Raw genomic sequence first — 22,364 nt, forward strand, 5'->3', positions numbered from 1 at the left:
TACTATGCTATGTATGGATGTTATATGTTTTGTTAAAATGGCTCTACTGTTGATATATTGTAATTGCTATGAAATAAGCAATTAGGGGCTGGTATGTTGGAGCCATTTTCATTGAGTTATTATTGTCTGATAGTTAGGCTTGATGATAATATAAATTAGATTAAACTCACCATCTAAAGGTGTTTTTGTGAGTAGGGGTGTCACGGTTACCGGTGTAGACGGTAACCGCGCTAAAATATTTTGACGGTGAGATAACCTTCTGAATTTCAAAACACGGTGTTATGTCGGTGGGTTAAATTACCGCACACCGTTACACCGGGAGAGCTTTCATTTCCCTAATACTCCCACGGTTACACTGTATTACACTGTTACCGCGCTAAATACTTTGCATTTCAAAACATAATGTTATCTATGTGCGTTACTAGAGCTCTACACCACACACGTGACACTTTCGAACGTTCGCAGGCGCCACTAGTCCTAGGTTCTTTTATCACACTCTCTCACTTTAAGCATGGCAGCAGAAGAAGGAAGCCGCGATGGTACCATTTTTCCACCTTCTAAGCGCAGAAGATCAGAAGTGTGGTCCTACTTTGGATATTTAAAAAACTCCGAGGGGCAACTGGTGGAGGACGGTGCCCCCGTGTGCAGGACATGCCGGCGGAAGGTATCCGCGAAAGGGAGCAACACATCGAATTTGCTCACTCATCTACGAGACCATCACCCGCAGCTGCACAGCCAGTGCAAGGTATATTTGTTAATATTAACACATAGTTTTAGCTGAAATGCTCGAAATAACTTTTGCCTTCGGGTAAAGGGGAAATGTAACAATTATATCCGACTGTCAATAATGTTAAATCTTGATAATAATCATTTACATTACATTAGCAAATGCACCTGCTCTCGTGTGTTCACCATTCTTAGATCGGCGCTAAACGCCATTCTAAGCTAAGTTGAATAGCTAAACTTTGATATGCCATGAGACAGTGAAAATAGTGCAGTGAAACACATTAATGATTAAGTTACTTCTGACTTTGGGTCAAGGGATAATGCAACGATATACCCGATTGTCTAAAATGTTAAACCTTGATATTAAATGTCAGTGTAAGCACGCCCACTGCTAGCATTTTAAAATACATCCTACTGCGGTGCCATGCTCTATTCGTTGGTAGCTAGTGCACTACTAAACGCCATTGTAAGGCGCTAAACAGCTTAGTTCTCATACAGTACTGGCTTCTTGCCTAATAACCTAAACTTACCATTTACCTGCATCAACATTACACTTTTAAGGTAATAAATTAATGTAGGTATTTGACTTCATACGCAAACTTGACAATTGTGAATGTGTAATTGTGAATGTGTAAAAAGATACATCAAAATACTTGAATATGTGCATTTGGTTACTAGTATACAGTCCTTTTTTATTCGTTTTAAATATGTTTAATATTGACAGCATTTATGATAAGTTATTTTACACAGTCTGGTTCATCTTTGTTCTGAGTAGTTAGTTCAAGTAAAATGTAAAATCTGCACAGGCTGCACTTCATTTTATGTTATGTTCCTTCAAAACCAGTTTTGCCTTACCTCGTTGTTGAATCCTGCACTTCTCATAGAGTTTTTTTTTATTTTTAACATTATATTGTAATAAACACTCTACTTTTTAACCCATTGCTGAATGCCCCCTATTTCCATGTACTCTCATCTCCAGGTTGGATGTGGATGTTTGGGGAACAACGTTGTTGTTCGAGGTCTTCGGATCGGTACCTGGTCACCTTAATGTTAACACTAAAAAAAAAAAAAATTACCGAGATAATATCGTAAACCGTGGTAATTTTGGTCACAATAACCGTGAGCCGAAAATTTCACACCGTGACACCCCTATTTGTGAGTCATACTATGGTTTTCAAATGTATTAATTTAAGGCTCACTTATTATTTGTTATGTGCATCAGTATCACATGCATGGCTATATGCCGTATATATGGTAGATTGATAGGACACAGCTGGGGTTGATGAGACGGGAAAATGGAAAAGTCTTTTGACCGTGTTCTTTTTGTTCTTTTGGAGACTGTTAACGTTTATTTAGTATGAAGCGAAAAAATGTGTCCTGCTGTTTCTATGCCGTCTGGACTAGGGGTGTAACAACTAATCGACTTAATCGATTAAAATCGATTACCAAATTAGTTGGCAACGAATTCAGTCGTCGATTCGTTGGTGACGTCATCACATGTGTTCTACACCCCGTTAAGCTCCAACGTTATCGCTCTTTTTTATCGGTACAGGAGAGATTTAAAACATATGTCATATGTATTATTGCTACATAAACATTATATCGCAGTCTTAGTGTCGCCAACTCAGTTTCTAATATGCAATATGACTACAAAATGCGTCTATAATGTATTTTCGATCTTCCCAATTCAGACGAGAGATCTCTCCCCCGCCTGCTTGCGAGGGGGCGGGGCAGTTTACACACACATGCAGCAGATGGCGGAGAGAACGCACTCCGAGGTGTGGTTAAACTTTAGCCGTCTCGATGTGGACAATGCTCGTTACCAAAAGTGCAATAACAGTTTATCATATAAAGGCGGTAAAACGAGCAATTTGTCTAAACATTTAGCAAAAGTGCACCACATTCAGACGGAGGAATGCACCGGGTTCCACTGTCTTTCTAGTAGCTCTGTAGCCCCGTCCACGAGTAACGTTTCCACGTCAGGTGTTATGTATGCTAGCAGCAACACACAGAGTTAACTCTGTAAAAACATAGGTTAATGATTAGAGGTAACTGAGTTATTTTGTTAAAGTTTCAGCTATTCTGTTTACAGTTCTGTCATCACATTATTTAATATGATTTGTTAAAACATTGTTGTTTCTTTTGATGTGAAATATTATGCATTTAATTAAAAATAAAAAGCAATGTTAGTTTTGTTCACAATTTGTTTAGTTAGTTTACCTTATTTCTTGTCAAAAGAACCGTTAATACTATCGTTAAAAGGACCAGATCGATAAGCAGTATTGATATAAGTAGTAGTACAGTTAAAACCCTAACGATCCGAATAATCGATTAATCGTTTCATTAATCGATAGATTAATCGATTATCAAATTAGTCGTTTGTTGCAGCCCTAGTCTGGACTAACGAATAAAGCTCATCTGATTCAACCACGTTCTCAGCTAATTTGTTTGGAAACAAAGTGAGGCGTGTCAAAACCCAGAACCCTGATAGAGGTGGCTATTCAATTGTAGACAAGGATTAAAACACCACCACAATGGGTGTTCTATGGATTAACTTGAACAGGGTTGTGTGTAAACTAGTTAGCTTACAGCAACCGGCTGTGTGTTTTGATCGAGTGACATTAGCTAACATACAGCAACGTTAGCTTAATTTCACTGTTAAGTGTGGCGTATCATTAATAATATATACGTATGTAGATGCTTTGTGTTGAATTCTGGTTGTCATACGCTGTATATAAAGTTGCTTTCTCCACATCAATAATCTAAATCACCAATTACTGACTAAAAGGTAATTGGTCAAATTACGAATGTTCTCTTCCCCCTTCACACTGTTCCACATGTTGACCAACGCAGCCTGTTCTGATCATAACAAGGACACTTAGATATTCCGTTCATGTATTAATTAGACAGTGCATCTGCATGGTGTGGTAAAGGTAAATCCCTTTCTTGGGAATTGGCAGGTGTATAAAATGTCGGAGAGCTGCAAGTATTTTTCTGCAGCTGTCCATATGCGAACATCTTACTTTACATATTTAACGGACATTACCACTTCATCCTAGCAGTGAATCCTGTACTGTAGGTGAGGAAACCAGATTACATCTGTGTATAAAATGGGATTTCTTTCTACATCAAAACTAAATTGTGACCAAAGGAGATTAGTTCAGCTAAACCCGATCGAATTTACAGCTTTGCTCTGTAATTTGCATATGCTCTGGCTATAAGATAGAATGATTCACCTTTTATAATTTCACAGATGGGATCATCAAGGATCAACCGATGCATCAATGTATTTAGATGTTCCTTTTTTCCGGCATTAAGTAGCTTTTGATAAAGTCTTAATTTCCTTACCACATCATTATTAGCTTTTGATACCGACGTGCCATCTGGCAAATGTTAAAGCACAGGCAGATAAGAATTCATAATGAATATGGTTGACTCTGTGACAGATTGTAATAAAAGAGAGGGGCTGTGACAATTATCGCAGAGACAGAGCGTGAGGGCATTTGACAATGTGGCAGGCCTGCATTTGCTAATTGCAAAGCTGCTCATACATTTCCACTATCTCACCAAGCATCAGCGTTTCCTCGTGTGAATCACCTTTTTTTCTTTTTTTACATGTTTCCACTATAAACTCCCACCCTCCTGCATTCATCTAAACGGATTTTATTTAGCAGTTAAATTGAGTTCAGTGATATATAACAGAAGACCTATAACACTTTCCCACCTACACATGCTGAGAACGAAGCCAAATGGTTGTTTTTCGCAGCCGTTCACCTCCTCCCCAGCACCACCTGTCATCAGGATATTCTGCAGCGATGTCAGAGGAAACACTTTGGAGATGAGCTGTGTGCTTTCATCAATGTCCCTTAATTAAATCTACCTTTCCCCAGGCTCCTCCATGATCTCTGCAAATAAAATACAGAGTAAACACACCTAATTAAAGACGTTAAAACACAACCCGACCAGGTTCTGCTGAGTGTCAGTGTAGTGCAGTAATTCCTCCCCGGCTTGCAGTCAGTGCAGGCTAAAATCATGTGTCATTAGTAAATTACACAGGTGCCAGAATGAGTTATCATCTTGAGTATGAAAAGCTTCATAATAACCTAAGGAGGTGCTTCTAAAACGGGCCTATCTTTTAAGCTAAATGAACACGCCACACTGATATGAGATTATCCAGCTTTGGAGACTGTTGCCCCGAGGCCTGCAGCCAGTTTGTGATGCACTATTTTCCTCTAATCTTTTTCAACCTCAACAAGCACAAGAACGGGGCAAAACATGTGTTGTATAGGTACATAAATGTTTTTATAACACACTGTTATTCCCAGAATACTCAGAGACGGGCTGCAGTAGAGGAGGGTTAATGTTCTGATCCCAGAGCTGCTGTAAGGCCTTCACACAGCAGGGGGATGGATGTGTGCTTTATTCAACAGCTATAAAACAGATTGGTGGATTCATATTCATACTAAGAACCTCTTTCAAATAACCAAACTACCTTTATCAGAAAATGACAGGTTCCTCTTCATCACTCATTGAAAATCGGAGTCCATACAGCCCTAACTAAAGATGTACAAATATAAATACATAATTAATGTATACATTGTTTTGACAACAGCCTGTATTCCCCAAAAAAACGTTGGATTAAAGTTGTAAATAAAAAGAAAAGGTTCATATTGTCTTTGCATTTATATTTAAAAAATGTGCAAGAAAAACCAAGTTAAATATGTTTAGACTTATTAGACATGAGACACACGTTTATGAGAACAAAAACTTTAACTTAACTAAATATTTAAAGTTATTAACTAAAAGGTTCCTATTTTTTGTCAGGAAACTACATCGCTTCACTTTGCGAAGTTGAATAAAAAATCATACATTTATGATTTTGATCCCGGAACATTTCAGAAATGTTTCTTGCAAATTTGTTTTGCAAGTTTTTCGTAATATAGAACTTTAAATCGAAACATCTACTTCTTTTCTGGGAATATCCCCAGGCTACCTGATTTTTTTCCCTCCCTTTTTTTCCTTACCTATGAAGGCCTTTTTTCACTGTTGTGCTACTGCACATACTGAGCAGTATGTGGTTATGTAGCAACCAGACATTTAAAAGAATGAACAATACCTTGAACCAATGTGTACTGTGACTCAGCTCGGAGAGAATGAATATGAGTCGCTTTACAAAGTGACTCCTCTCTCTGAAAGTCTTATGGAAACACGTTGGCTGTGCAGTCTATATTTGACTCGACAGTTCTTTGGGCCTGTGCACATATGTGACTTAGTGACAGTCCAGCAGCTCAAACATTGTCAAACAAAGTTATTTAATAAAGATTAGAGGAGGTCGTGGAGCAGGTGACTGTTAGAGTCACCAGCACCTTCACAGATCACAAGCCCTAAACCACTGCACAGAACATCTGGAAGTCTGTAGTTCCAAGACGTTGACAAACTTGACGTTGATTTATTTCAACCATTCGGTCTTTTAACCCTGTAAAGCCCACATATTTTTTTACATTTTTGTAAGTCGCATTGTGAGGCTGAAAGTCATGTTGTAAAATAACAACCGGGGGCCTTTCAGGGTTCAGTAGTCTGCGCATTGATTAAAAATGCCTAATTTTAAAATAAGTCTAAATATCTCAAACAAAAACCCTTCCTGATCTTTAACAGATTTATTTTAATTTCTTATTTTGAAGCCATTTTAGAAATCATACTTCTGTATTTAGTAATCATTTTAACGTGTCTGCTACAGTATAATTCAGGGGGGAAATGGTCGACAATTATCCGACAAATTAGTTCCTTCAGATAGACTTTACATATTACGCATTATGATCAGTTTATACATTTATTACACTATATTCATATTATATTCACTAAATACAAATAATAAAATAATATTATTTATTTATTTTATAGTATTTTATTTATACACAGTGCTACTATTACGTAAAGTGATTTTCTTTTCAAAATGTATTTTGGGATGGGAAATGAAACATAACAAATGTTAGGTTAATTCCTGAGACTCTTTTTTTATGGATTTCAAACTATTTTAAATATACAGGGTTTGGCACTAATGGAAGAAAATATAGATTATGTTTTGATTTGTGCATGAGACTGTTGGTATGTTTCTATTTGTGTTGTGTTTTCATTTTGAGATACAGATTTATTTGTGGGAGTATTGCCGGATCTTACTCTGTTATTATCTGTCTGAATAAATCCATGTGGAATAACCAGACACCAACATTAATTATTGATTAATTCTTCCGTTCATTTACTCTCATAGATTTAAAGCATATACCTAATTAAAAATCAAAAACTGTATTTTATAAGAGAAAAGAAAACCAAATGCCCCTGAGTTTAAATGGCAATTTTTGTGAATATACTGTAGATAAGATAGACACTTTGTTGATCCCAAAAACATAAAAACAATAAGCAGCAAACATGAACATATCTACAGTAGAAGAGACATATATATCACAAATAAAATATAAAATACTCTACATCAATTAAAAGACCAAAATACTGCAGCAACAGAAATATAGACTTAAAGTAGTTGAAAAATACTGTAAATACATCGGATAGGATATAAAGTACAGTAGCTGTTCAGCAAATGATTATAGAGAGGGAGAAACTAAAACTATAAAACTGGTTTCTTACATAAAAAAACAACAACTATTATTTACTGTGTACTTTTGTCTGTAATTGTGTTTGTCAGTGTGTTGCACCTCCATGTGTAAGCCCTCAGTGTGTCTGGCGCTCGTTCTGCAGGAGTTATAGGAGCTAATGAGAGCACCTTGACAATGTGAGACTACCTGGGGCCCCGGGGCCTGTCGGGGAGCGAGTAAACCATTAGTCCTGGCCCCCGGGCAAACGCTTCCTAAAAAAGTGAGGAGTTCTGCAACACCTTTCTGTTCCGTAGTGTGCATGCAAAGCCTGATAGCGTGTTACTGCTATGGCAGATATCTAATACTGTGCTGCCAGAAACATGAAGCCAGCGCTGGTCAAAACACCCAGAGATGTCACCCTGACATACAGTAATCCCTGCTCCCACACACATCTTCAGAGAGGCAGCAGAGTTGATACAGACAGAGTAGTGGCTTTCACCTGTAACATGAGTCTCTCTGGGTGTGCCCACCCTCACTCCTCCCTGTTGGACACCACCATTCTGCGGTTCATTGTCTTTGTGTGATGGGTCAAGAAGATAAATCCTCTTAGCTCTCCGCTTTTGCAAACAGCCACGGAAAAAGGATAGCCCTGGGAGCATATTTTTGGCATCATATAAATAAGAAATGAAAAAAGGGACAGACATTATACCCTGCAAGAATGGTCTGGTCTGCAGGCCTTGAAGGGATCCACAGTCACTGTCATGATGTGACACACTTTAGATACCAAACCATGTGGGTAACACTGTATCAATCAAGAACAGTGTTTAAACTATTAATAATACATACAAAATAAACAGTAAAATACTACAAGACTTTCGGTCTTAAAAAGTAAAACCGAAACTATTTACCATTACAAACTTTTTCAACACTTAGAGAATATAAATATTTCTTAAGATATTTCTCAACAATATGAGCATTGGAATTGTTTAAATGAGCAAAGAAGATTTTACTTTGTCTTATTTTATGAATATCAGTATAAACTGTTGTTGTGTGTGAAGTATACAAATTACGGCACGGTTTATGCCACTAACATTAAAAACTTTTATTTATAGAGGTTACTACTGAATGCAAAACTATATTTTAGATATTACTTGATTGATACAAGATGGGCAGTAAAGTGAAAGTACCTATGATTTATTCTCATCAATAACACTCACAGAAATTAAGGTTTTAAAAAAGCCTATCTACCGATTTGATCAAATATAAAAGTCAGCTGAATTAGTGTCTATACTGCAAGGAGACGTATTGTGTGAAAAGAAATTGAAGATGTTGTGCAATTGACCTTTCGCAAAGCCACGCCCCCCCTTGGTTACTGTTGCTAGTCCGACAAGCTGAGAGCCAGATGCGTTAAACAAAGCCATAATGGAGGGTCTCCGTAACGTCGGAGTCGCCTTAACAGACTCATTTTGGAGCAATAACACAGCAATATCCTCCAGGTCCCGACAAAAGGGGCTACAATACGCTATGGAGGGTTATATCCACAGTATAAACATTAGAAAAGAGGGAGGCACAACATCAATAGAGGCACTTGCATACAGGTCGCAGTGCAAGAGTGAAAAACCACATGAGCTGTATGTCAAATTCGACGGAATTATTATTATTATTATTATTTTTGGAATAAAACAATACAATCACAAGAGGCATTAAATGTTGTAGTTTGTCTAAAGTTAACTACCGTTTCCTTGGTGGCTTTCTGCATCCACCTTGTTGTTCCTTTGTGGGGGTCGGGGTGCCCACTTGTGCAGCAGGATTAGGGAAATCGGCAGTAGGCTTTCCATTAACAAAATGCTACAAAGATTAAAGCAAAAATATAAATGAATGATTGCCTGTTGGCTTTCTTGTTTGTACTTTGACCACAGGTAGACTAATAACGGAGCTCAGCTGTTCAGACATTATTATGCATCAAGTGATATACATGGTCAAAACGACCTATAAGCACACAGCTTACAGCTGTAGTCGTGTGACTTTAGCTAACGTTAGTTAGTGAAATTAGTTAATTAAATTAGTTAGTTAATTTGTGAATGTAATCTTTGCTAGCTAGCTAGCTACGTTAGCACGTATTTACCTTGGAGCAAACGTATTTGTGTTTGTTGATATTCGCCATATTCAGCTGGGCATGGGGCCTGCCGCATTTCTTTATCCACTGGCGGCATCTCGCCTCTCGGGTTTTGGGTTTAGGAAACGGGTAAAATATCACCCCCTATCTGCTATCCGATTTGCAAAGACCATAAGCACAACGCTTCACCATTTTCGCAATGAATTTGAACGCTAAGCTTGTCGGACTTCCACAGGGAGCCGCGCACGTGATCGAATATGATTGGACAACGGGCATTTAGGGGCGTGGCTTTGCGAAAGGTCAATTGTTTATATATTTATGATCCACGTCACGTTTTCAGTTTTGGCGGCAGTTCTTCCTGTTTGTCTAGAAGTCTTCTCAGCAGGGCTCTATAAATAGAGAACTATGGCAGATGTGTAATATTTAATGCAGCCGAACCGTGTATTATAATGCCGTTATGTGATGACTTCCAAAAAGAAAACAAGCACACGCGGAGTAAAGTATGATTATTTTGCAAAAAAGTTTTTGTTTCTTATATTTTGAGCTAAGACACCGGAGGTGCAACGCGACTCAAACATCCAATAACAGAGCTTGTTGACTAATCGCGAGGTTTGTCAAGCAAAGAGGACTGACGACATCTACACAACGACAGCTGAGGATTATGGGTAGTTTTTTCAGCTCTCTGAAACTCAGCACAAATATTTGTCTCTCAGAATCGAAGACACAAAAGCATTACATTACATGTCACTTGTTAGACGCTTTTATCCAAAGCGACTTACATACTCAATACTGTGGATAATCCCCACAGGAGCAATTTGGGGTAAAGTTTCTCAGGGACACAACGACATGCTGACTGCAGTGGGGTTTGAACCTGTTCCCAACACCAACGTACTAGTCCACTGCGCCACATGCCTCCCGACAGCCTCCCGACTGATGTTCTTTAGTTGATGAGTACTGCAGATATCACCAGTGGTGTAGTGGGCGTTGGACGCGGGGGTACGCCGTACCCCCACTTATTTGGAGCATGATCTTTTTTTTAATAGTCTAATAAATATAAAATCATTGCCAGTGTTATCAGTTGCAAGTGTGTATTTGCTGTAATAATGACAAAAACGCTCGTGACCCCGCGGCGAGCTGGGGGTGTATGGGGGTTATTCCCTATCTTTATTCAAGAGCGTGGTATTTAAATTTGAGAGCATACTTTATTGATTTATTTCCCTCAAACCCTGTCCTTGCATTCAAATAGTGCCTGCTTGCGCTTAGATTTGCTCTGCTTCTGCTCAAATTGTACGCTTGCACTCAGATATATTGCTGCTTACAGATTTCCTGTGTTCCAGTTTAAAACCTTCTCCTCGCACTCAGGCTGTTTCTGTTTGCTCGTGAAATGTCTGCTGCTCTCAGATTTCTTCTGTGCGCGCTCAGATCTTTTGTACAACAACCCTGTCAAAATCCCTCAACCAATAGGAGGCCAGGTGTCCTTGCGGGTGCGTTCGCTTTACTCATTAGAGCGTCCCGTAAAGGCGGTTACTCTTTGGTTTATAAACTACCACCCTCCACGGCTTTATAACATAACATGTACTTCACTTGTTTAATTTACAACTTTTTTTGGGGGGAAAGCACTGTTAGTATATACCCAATCCAGTCTCACGGCATTTCGTGTTCACCAACACGAATTTTAATCTATTGATTCGTGTTCACCAACATTTTCCCCTTTTTTTCGTGTTGCACAGCACGATTTTAAAAGCAATGTATTTCTATTGGTAGTCTCACGGCATTACGTGTTATAGGAAGACCGGAAGCTGTGTGGTTCATAAAAGCATGTTCTTACTCAATATTGAGCCAAAATTATTGCTTTTATTTTAAATCGTATAATTTCGTACTTTTGTTGCCGTCTGTGAGGAAAATAAATGGGGCTCAGAGCCTCAGGATACTGAAATCTGTATATTTGTAAAACTTTTTTTCCTTCTAAGTTGTTATTCTTTTCAAAATAACACACTGTTATTTACTCACCAATAACACACAATTATCCTTGTTTTTATTTATTTGTTTGATTCCATAATCTCTGGCTTTTTTGGCGTCCGTCAGGAACTGAATTTCAAAATAAAAATAACCGGTAACAGATGTATGCATTTCGAGTTCAGGATGGCCGAAGACACTACACTACCCATAATACCCAGCTATCGTTTAGGACGACAGTCCCCGTGATTAATCTTCAAGCTCTGGGATTGGATGTTGGAATGGCAGTGCGCCAAGTTTACGCCGAGCGACAAACAGCTGTTTGAAATGGAACGAAACCAAGCCAGACTATCCAAAACTGGAATCGAACGCCCCCCCAGGACTACACATGCTATGGGACGTCTCTACTGAACGTTTTCGTTTTTCCCACAATTAGAAGTTGCCAGTATTAAACACATTGGTGTTATCAAATGTAAAACATATAATTAATAAATGGGTGAAAATCGCTTGTGTCCATAATGCGCAGCATTATACCCACGTGACAGCACATTGTTACTTTGTAATTCTACTCCACTACAATTCAGAGGTTAACCTGGTATTTTTACTCCACTACATTTATTTGAGTTACTTTGCAGATTCTGATTAATGATGTGAAATATAAACAACCCTTAAAGCAGACTTTAGTTACACCTGAGTAAAATTCAGGGAAGGTGATTGTCAAGTGCCAACAATCAGGAGAGATATTTGATAGTTGGTGCTTGAGAAGACTAAACATTTATCTGCAATTGACATGAATGGAAACGAGTAATAAAGTATATTCATTACTCGTTATTCTCTACTAATAGTTAATTAAAGACTGTATAATGGCTATTTTGCACATCCCTTTCAAGATTTCAAGATTTTCAAAGGTTTATTGACATATCATAATACACAACTGTGTATGCAATGAATGAAAAACTTGGGTCACAGGTTCCTCAACAGCGCATTACAAGACATCTATCAATATGTGTGTACCACCATGGTACCACCACCATTAAACTGTCATATTCTGCACATTTCTTATACTATCTACATACATAAGAGTATAATTCATATGTATGATATCAGTTAAAATAAGTGCTTCAACATAGTTAACATTGCAGGAAAGCAATATATTAGACGTTAAGTACTTTGTCAGGCTTAATATTTATCTGTAGATACCCCCAAAGCTTTTTTCTTATTTAAAAGAAGACCTTAATCTAAAGTATTATTTAATGTTTGAGTAAAGGTTAATTCGTTTTTCTGTTTTGCACATCCTCATATTAATATCTTTGTACATCCAGCACTAAACTGTTTTATTGTAGAGATCACTTACAGTATCTTCTTGATTTTTTTATATTCTATATTTCTATCACATACCTTCTACTTTCCCCCTTATGAAAGTATGTACTCTTAATATTTTTTTAATCAAATATAACACATAAAAACAATAATTCAATAACATGCTTTACACAAGTGTGCACACAAGGTACACACAGCTATAATACAAGGTACACACAGCTATAATAACTTTTTATTATTAGTGTAGGACACTTATGTATGTACAACATCTGAAGATGTGTAGTTTTATTCATGCTTTCACATAATTTTACAGCATATTGCTATACTATTTCAGACTCAGTATTTACATTCTTATATTCGAAGAAAATCAGTAATATCTTTAAAAACTACAAGTCCTTTTATATCAGCTGTGCACCGTTATGGTGTAAATATAACCTATCTACCAATTGGATCAAATGTAAAATCAGCCGACTTAGTGTTGATACTGCAAGGAGACGAATTGTGTGAAGAAAAATTGAAGATGTTGTTTAATTGTTGATATATATATATGATCCACCTCAAGTCTTCAGTTTCGGCGGCATTTCTTCCAGTTTTTCCAAAGGTCTTCTAATCAGGGCTCTATAAATAAAGAACTACGGCAGATCTGTAACATTTAATGCAGCCGAACCGTGTATTACAATGCCGTTATGTGATGACTTTCAAAGAGAAAAGCAAAAACACACGGAATTAAGTATTATTTTATTCTTTTAAAAATGTTTTCCGGATTACATATCATATAAACACCTAAATCCCAGCATGCATTGCGGCTAAAACATCCAATCGGCGAGCTTAAACCATAGCTGAGGATCTTGGGTAATCGCTCGAAATGCCTACGTCTGTTTCCGGTTATTTTTATTTTGAAATTCAGTTCCTGGCGGACGCCAAAAAAGCCAGAGATTATGGAATTAAACAAATAAATAAAAACAAGGATAATTGTTTGTTATTGGTGAGTAAATAACAGTGTGTTATTTTGAAAAGAATAACAACTTAGAAGGAAAAAAAGTTTTACAAATATACAGATTTCAGTATCCTGAGGCTCTCAGCCGAATTTATGTTCCTCACAGACGGCAACAAAAGTCCGAAATTATACGATTTAAAATAAAAGCAATAATTGTGGCTCAATATTGAGTAAGAACATGCTTTTATTAACCACACAGCTTCCGGTCTTCCTATAACACGTAATGCCGTGAGACTACCAATAGAAATACATTGCTTTTAAAATCGTGCTGTGCAACACGAAATGCCATGAGACTGGGTTGATATACCAGCACCTTACATAATAGCTACTTTCAGTGGCGGACTGGGTCTATAAATCAGCCCGGGAATAAAATAAAATAGTCCCTCCGTTGCCTTCTGCACAAAACATAGTGCGAGGTGGTTGCTATGCAACAACAATAACAGCTAGCGAACATATTAAACAGACAGCATTGTCGTCGTTTAGGTGCTTTTTTTTCTGGAGATAGGCACTTCTCAATCGACTCCTCCATAGTAAGGCCACCACGGAGGTCGAAGTTAACCTTAAATGTTTCCATCTATAAGCTTTGTAGTTAGCTTTTCTCAGACGCGGAGGGATACTGACTTATGAAAAGCAACTACAATTATACACGGGATATACGCTCATTATATCACGGCTATGAAACATCAGGTTGCTTGATTTGACTTGTCCGTTTTATAAATATATACTAACTGTGCTTACACAATTTCAGGGGGTCCGCTGTTAACAACATTATAGTGTGTTGAAAAATAATGTACGCTTTTAAATGCTCAGTAGGGGGAATTGACCTTTCGCAAAGCCACGCCCCTAAATGCCCGTTGTCCAATCATATTCGATCACGTGCGCGGCTCCCTGTGGAAGTCCGACAAGCTTAGCGTTCAAATTCATTGCGAAAATGGTGAAGCGTTGTGCTTATGGTCTTTGGAAATCGGATAGCAGATATCCCATAAGCTTATAGGGGGGGGTGATATTTTACCCGTTTCCTAAACCCAAAACCCGAGAGGAGAGATGCCGCCAGTGGATAAAGAAATGCGGCAGGCCCCATGCCCAGCTGAATATGGCGAATATCAACAAACACAAATACGTTTGCTCCAAGGTAAATACGTGCTAACGTAGCTAGCTAGCTAGCAAAGATTCATTCACAAATTAACTAACTAATTTAATTAACTAATTTCACTAACTAACGTTAGCTAAAGTCAAATGACTACAGCTGTAAGCTGTGTGCTTCTAGGTCGTTTTGACCATGTATATCACTTGATGCATAATAATGTCTGAACAGCTGAGCTCCATTATTAGTCTACCTGTGGTCAAAGTACAAACAAGAAAGCCAACAGGCAATCATTCATTTATATTTTGCTTTAATCTTTGTAGCATTTTGTTAATGGAAAGCCTACTGCCGACTTCCCTAATCCTGCTGCACAAGTGGGCACCCCGACCCCCACAAAGGAACAACAAGGTGGATGCAGAAAGCCACCAAGGAAACGGTAGTTAACTTTAGACAAACTACAACATTTAATGCCTCTTGTGATTGTATTGTTTTATTCCAAAATAATAATAATAATTCCGTCGAATTTGACATACAGCTCATGTGGTTTTTCACTCTTGCACTGCGACCTGTATGCAAGTGCCTCTATTGATGTTGTGCCTCCCTCTTTTCTAATGTTTATACTGTGGATATAACCCTCCATAGCGTATTGTAGCCCCTTTTGTCGGGACCTGGAGGATATTGCTGCGTTATTGCTCCAAAATGAGTCTGTTAAGGCGACTCCGACGTTACGGAGACCCTCCATTATGGCTTTGTTTAACGCATCTGGCTCTCAGCTTGTCGGACTAGCAACAGTAACCAAGGGGGGGCGTGGCTTTGCGAAAGGTCAATTAATGAACTGCCACGTCCAAAAGTAAGACATCTGATGGTGCCGTACTCTTCAGCCCACCGTGCCCGACAGAGTCTTCCTCATGCTAACAGCAGAAGTTGGATGAAGGAAAAAGTTTGAGTTAAACTTTCCAAATCTTGAATCTACAAAGGTTAAGAACACCAGCTGCTCACCATATTCGGGGTATTTGAGTATATTACAATTACTCTAAAACACATGAAACGATCCCAAACACTGAGGTGATGTATTACATTAGAGAGCCGTAGAGAGCCGCACACAGGAAGATTGTAAGAGAGTTAACACTGATGAAACAGTCAAATGTATTATCTTGACAGCTGGATGTTCCAATTTCTTTGCCGCTGAGCCATGTCGATTTTCCAGGGTGCAAATACGTTTAAGTACTTCTTCAGAGTCAATTAAATCAGATAGTTAAATTAACATTTTAATTTACCTACAGGTTCACTTTTTTGTAATTTTAATCACTATTGGAAAGACTATTAGAGCAGCTTTCCTATGAATACAGAACGGAGGGTCATTTAGAGTGCGGCAGAATTAATCACACTATGTCACTTCAAATCTACCTTTCAATTCACTTTAAAGACACTCATGATTTACATGTGCATGGAGAATTATCTGTGGTTAGTTAAAGGAGAGATTAGGGGCAGAGATGGGCTGCTCCACCTAAAGCTCCAGGAAACTTGAGCATCACACCTGAGCCAAAGTGAGATTATTAAAATGAAGGTTGTAGAGTATTTTAGAAAGCTTATAGCGGGGTTTTAAATATCCAAAGTTCAACTGCTGTCAATTAGTGATGTGTCAGTCGCGAACGAGTCGGCTCAAAGAGCCTTCTCTTTTAATTGAACGACGGGAGCCGGCTCGCGCCCGCGAACCAGCCGTTTTTTTGTTTGTTTTCTTTTTGTTAAGTAACACAAAACATATTGATATGATGATTTCCGCGCTACGGGTGCTCCGTGCATGCATGCAGTGACATGTAATATCCAATGGATTAGAGACTGTTGGATGCTGCTGTTTTGAGCATTGCAATATATTTATTTTCATTATGTTATTTATTTTAGGCTCAGCAAAGATTTGTTGTCAGTTTGTAGAGGTGTTTTGTTTTGCGTGGTTCTACAATCAGAGAGTTACATCGGTCTGTAAATGCAATGAAAACAATTGGCCACAGCAAATCATTTATATAAAATGTTTAATTTTTACTTTTGAATACTTCAGTACAAAGGATTTATTGAATTAATGTAAGTGATATGTACACATATAAATCATTAGTCAAAACAGGGCTACATTTGATTTAATTAATACATTGTCAGAATAAGTGAGAAATGTATTTAACTTCTGTTAGACAGCCATATGCCATACATGTTTGCATACATTCAGAGTAAATATTTATTCAGTATGATCGCTGTCTAACAGAATTTAAATTCATTTCTCACTTATTCTGACAATGTACTTAACCCCAAATAAAAGAATCCAATAAAAAGAGTTGTTAAATAATAGTCACGTTGTAATAACAATAACTCATCTCTCTCTCATTTTCTTTTTCAGCTTTTCCAAAAGCCACTGTGTCAAGTGTCCTTCCTGGGTTGCCGTCGTGAGTTCTCCGGACCATGGCGGACCATCTCGCACATGCGCAGTAGCGATCGGGCAGGGGGACGGATCGGGTAGTGACAACAGGGAATCAGCGCCGTCGCTGCAGGGAATGTTTTCATGTTGAACTGGAAGTACGTCACTTCACTTTGTCTTCTTCGTCCTTTTTACGTTCCAGACAATGCATGGCTCAGCGTAACAGACTGAACAGCGACCTCAGGTGTGTCTACATTGGAATTACATCTTCATTACTGAAGGAAAAAATACTTTGCCTAGTGTTTGTTAACTGGGTTTTTAATGCAGTTGGCTTTTCTTAATGGTTACAATATTGCTATGAGTTATATCTGAAGCAAATTATGTTTCTGAAGATGTGTAGTCAATTCCACCCTTGGATGTAGCATAAATATGAACTTCAAACTGTCTGTGATTTTTTACAAATCAGATATTAATGTGTAGAAGTAAAACATGAGAAATAATATAGCAATATCCTGTAAAATTATGTAAAAACATGAATAAAACGACACATCTTCAGATGTTATACATACATAAGTGTCCTACACTAATAATACAAATGTATTATTATATACATAAAAGTAAATGTAACAACTACTACAGTGCAACAAAACAGGAAGATTAAATGTGGTCTCTTAAACATAAGATCTCTAGCATCTAAAGCAATATTGGTAAATGATTTAATATCAGATTATAATATTGATATATGCTGTCTCACTGAAACTTGGTTGAGACATGAAGAATATGTCAGCATAAATGAGGCCACTCCACCCAGCCATATCAATACTCATATTGCCCGAGGCACGGGCCGAGGAGGTGGAGTTGCAGCAATCTTTGACTCAAGTTTACTTATCAATACTAAACAAAAATTAAATTTTACCTCCTTTGAAAGCCTCGTTTTTAGTCTTACGCATCCGACCTGGAAAACTTTGCAGCCAATCTTATTTGTTACATTGTACCATGCACCAGGTCCTTATTCAGAATTCTTATCAGAATTCTCTGAGTTTTTATCAACTTTGGTACTTAAAACAGAAAAAGTAATTATCGTAGGTGACTTTAACATTCATGTTGACAATGATAAAAATAGCCTTACTGTTGCATTTAACTCCATATTAGATTCTGTTGGTTTCTGTCAGAGTGTAAATAAACCAACCCACTGCTATAATCACACTCTCGACCTTGTTCTGACTTATGGTATTGAAATTGAGCAACTATTAGTCGAACCGCATAATCCTGCTTTATCCGACCATTTCTTAGTAACTTTTGAAGTACTGTTACTAGACTACAAAGCATTAGTCAAAAGCTCTTGCAGCAGAAACCTATCTGTTAGTGCTATAGCCAAATTTAAGGAAGAGATTCCACCAATACTTAACTCGATAGTATGTCTGCATGTAAGGGAGGAAACTTATACAAAATGTACACCACCCCAAATTGATCATGTTGTTGATAGTGCTACAGATGCGCTGCGAATACAATTAGACTCTGTTGCTCCTTTGAAAAAGAAGAAAATAAAACAACATAGATTAGCTCCATGGCATAATGCCGAAACCCACAAAATAAAGCAAAAGTCGAGACAACTTGAAAGGATATGGCGTTCCACTAAACTTGAAGAATCTCGTTTAATTTGGCATATTACTCTCAATGAATATAAGAAAGCACTGCGTAAAGCGAGAGCAGCCTACTACTCTTCATTAACAGATGAGAATAAGAATAATGCAAGATTTCTTTTCAGCACTGTAGCCAGACTGACAGAGAGCCACAGCTCGATTGAGCCTTCTATTCCCATAGCACTCAGTAGTAATGATTTGATGTGCTTTTTTAACGATAAAATTGTTACTCTTAGAAACAAAATTAATGACCTCTTGCCTTTGACCAGTATAGTATTATCAACAGCTCCCGGAAACGTAAGTTCTAATATTACACTAGATAGTAAACTAGAATGCTTTTCAGCCATAAACCTTGAACAATTAAATTCAATGATTCTCTCTTCTAAACCATCAACATGTATCTTAGACCCAATTCCAACTAAGCTGTTGAAGGAAGTTTTTCCATTAATTAGCACTTCTTTATTAAATATTATGAATATGTCTTTATTATCAGGCTATGTTCCACAATCATTCAAAGTAGCAGTGATACAACCGCTTCTTAAAAAGCACAACCTCGATCCAAAGGTTTTAGCCAACTATAGACCTATTTCTAATCTTCCGTTCCTCTCAAAAATTCTTGAGAGAGCAGTCGCAAAACAGCTGTGTGATTACTTAAAAAACTATGATTTATTTGAAGATTTTCAGTCTGGCTTTAGAACACATTATAGCACAGAGACAGCCCTGGTTAAAGTCACAAATGACATTCTAATAGCCTCAGACAAGGGACTTGTCTCTATTCTTGTTTTGCTCGATCACAGTACTCCATTTGATACTATCGACCATGATATCCTATTGCAAAGACTAGAGCACTTAGTTGGCATACAGGGAACTGCTTTAGGCTGGTTTAGGTCCTATCTATCTGAACGCTCTCAGTTTGTACGTGTCAACGATGAATCTTCCACGCAAACCAAAGTTAGCCATGTAGTGCCACAGGGCTCAGTGCTCCGACCTATTTTGTTCACATTATATATGCTTCCGTGAGGTAATATTATAAGGAATCATTCTGTAAACTTTCATTGTTATGCGGATGATACTCAACTATATTTATTTGTATATCTATTTATTTAACTATATAAGCCTGATGAAATTAATCATCTAAATACAATTCAAGACTGCCTCAAGGACTTAAAAACGTGGATGACCTTACATTTTTTGATGTTAAACACGACCAAAACTGAAGTTATTGTACTTGGCCCAAAGAATCTACGAAACAAATTATCTAAAGATATACTAACTATGGATGTAAGGAATCTTGGTGTTATATTTGATCAGGATTTATCCTTTAACGCCCACATAAAAGGACCGCCTACTTCCATCTACGTAACATTGCAAAAATCAGGCATATCTTGCCTCAAAACGATGCAGAGAAACTAGTCCATGCATTTGTTACTTCAAGGCTGGATTATTGTAACTTCTTATTATCAGGTATTACGTTCCCTTCTGAGCTAGGGGAATCAAAGGGAAGCAACACAACCAGATTGGTATTGGTATATTTATAAAGTGGTTTTAATGCACAACAGGTGAACAAAATGGCAGGCAAACAGCCTGAAACAAACAAAAGAGCCAACGACACCGGTTTAAATAACAAACAATAGAGGTTACAAAGGCGCAAGTTTAAATGGGCAACCAAACTAAGGGAGGACTCTAAAAGGTGAGTCTAAAAACATACAGGGAAAATAAATACTAATATACTAAATAAAGAACGAAAAAAAACCTCACTTTAAAAGTAGTACAAATAATGCAAAGAATCTATACAAAAACACAGCTAAACTAAAGGCAACCGTCACAGAATCCTAAACTACTCTAAACCCTAACTAAGCTACTCTACACTCTAACTAACCTACTCTAGACACTACTAATCACACAAGTTTAACCCCAGAACAAAGAGCAAGTAGCGAGAGGCATCTGTTCACATACAGAGCCTCCAGAATGATGATTGTCCCCAAGCTTTGTAGTCATCTCCAACAGGTGTGCGCCGGCTGTGCGCTGCGATTGCAGTGCGTCGGGCCCGGTGTGCTCCAATCGCAATCTTCAGGGGCGGACCAGGAGATGGCAGCCAATGCCGGGAGGGCAACCGCACAGCTCATTTACATAGAACACACACAGCTGAAAACACTCAGACGACCAGGAAGGCAGCAGCCGTAACATCAGGGTGTACCAAGAAGTCAGTCAAGTCGCTTCAGCTGATTCAAAATGCTGCAGCTCGTGTATTAACCAGAGTTAGGAAAAGGGACCACATTACTCCTGTTCTGGCTGCCTTACACTGGCTCCCTATAGAACACAGGTGCGAATTAAAAATTCTTCTTCTCGCCTACAAAGCCCTTAATGGGCAGGCGCCATCTTACCTTAAAGAACTCATTATACCCTATTGTCCTACTAGGGCATTGCGTTCCAAGAATGCAGGGTTGTTGGTTGTTCCTAGAGTCTCTAAAAGTACAATGGGAGCCAGAGCCTTTTCTTATCAAGCTCCACTTTTGTGGAATCAGCTTCCAGTTTGCGTTCGGACGGCAGACACCCTATCCGTTTTTAAGAGTGCGCTTAAGACCTTCCTTTTTGATAAAGCTTATAGTTTGGGCTGATTAGATTCAGCCCCTAGTTTTGCTGATATAGGCTTAGTTTGTCGGGGGAAATCTTACTTCTTCCTTCTCTCTGTCTATACCTGTGTACTCTCATGTTCCGATTAACCCAGCTTCCCCAAATGTCTTTCTTTTTGGTGTCTATGTACGCTGGGATCCGGGGTCATGGATGATCCTGCGGTCCTGTGTCATGGATTGCGAGTCCTGGATCTTGAGTCGTGGCTGTGGTCCTGGATCATAAGCCCTGGATGGGTATCCTCGTGGATTCATCTTCCTATTATACACACATGCATTTCCAAACATTTGGACTACCTATGTTGCAAATGTATTATCTTTTCAATTTACACACGGCATCTATTGCACGTCTGTCCGTCCTGGGAGAGGGATCCCTCCTCTGTTGCTCTCCCTGAGGTTTCTCCCATTTTTCCCTTTAAACTGTGGGTTTTCTCTGGAAGTTTTTCCTTGTACGATGTGAGGGTCTAAGGACAGAGGGTGTCGTATTGTCATACTGATATTCTGTACAAACTGTGAAGTCCACTGGGACAAATGGAACATCTGTGATATTGGGCTATATAAATAAACATTGATTGATTGATTGATTGATTAGCATGCTGTGTGTACCGTGTGTGTACCGCCTAGTGGTTAAAGCACGTTATTGAATTATCTTTGTTGAATAATGTTATTTGTTGAAAAAAATATTAAGAGTACATACTTTCATAGGGGGAAAGTAGAAGGTCAATGATAGAAATATAGAATATAAAAAATCAAAAATATACTGTAAGTGATCTCTACAATAAAACAGTAGGCTATATATATATATATATATATATATATATATATATATATATATATGTATATGTAGCATTTCCGTCCGAATAACGGTCATAGGCTTTACTTTACTGGTGAATTAGAA

General features: G+C 38.1%; 2 protein-coding genes and 1 long non-coding RNA gene across 4 annotated transcripts in view; 2 read left to right on the forward strand and 1 right to left on the reverse strand.

Moving 5' to 3' along the window:
- Positions 1-22,364, forward strand: part of LOC307021219 (uncharacterized protein) — a 616,546-nt gene that overhangs the window by 343,848 nt on the left and 250,334 nt on the right. The window lies entirely within an intron of this gene.
- Positions 1-22,364, reverse strand: part of LOC307021236 (uncharacterized protein) — a 146,535-nt gene that overhangs the window by 70,185 nt on the left and 53,986 nt on the right. The gene's annotated exons all lie outside the window — the stretch shown is intronic.
- LOC307044742 lies at positions 199-22,052 on the forward strand. The gene is made up of 2 exons (XR_013809681.1): positions 199-745; positions 17,176-22,052. It is a non-coding gene; the product is annotated as an uncharacterized lncRNA (long non-coding RNA).

The sequence above is a fragment of the Notothenia rossii genome, assembly GCF_949606895.1.
Source record: "Notothenia rossii genome assembly, chromosome: 1".
Lineage (NCBI taxonomy): Eukaryota > Metazoa > Chordata > Actinopteri > Perciformes > Nototheniidae > Notothenia > Notothenia rossii.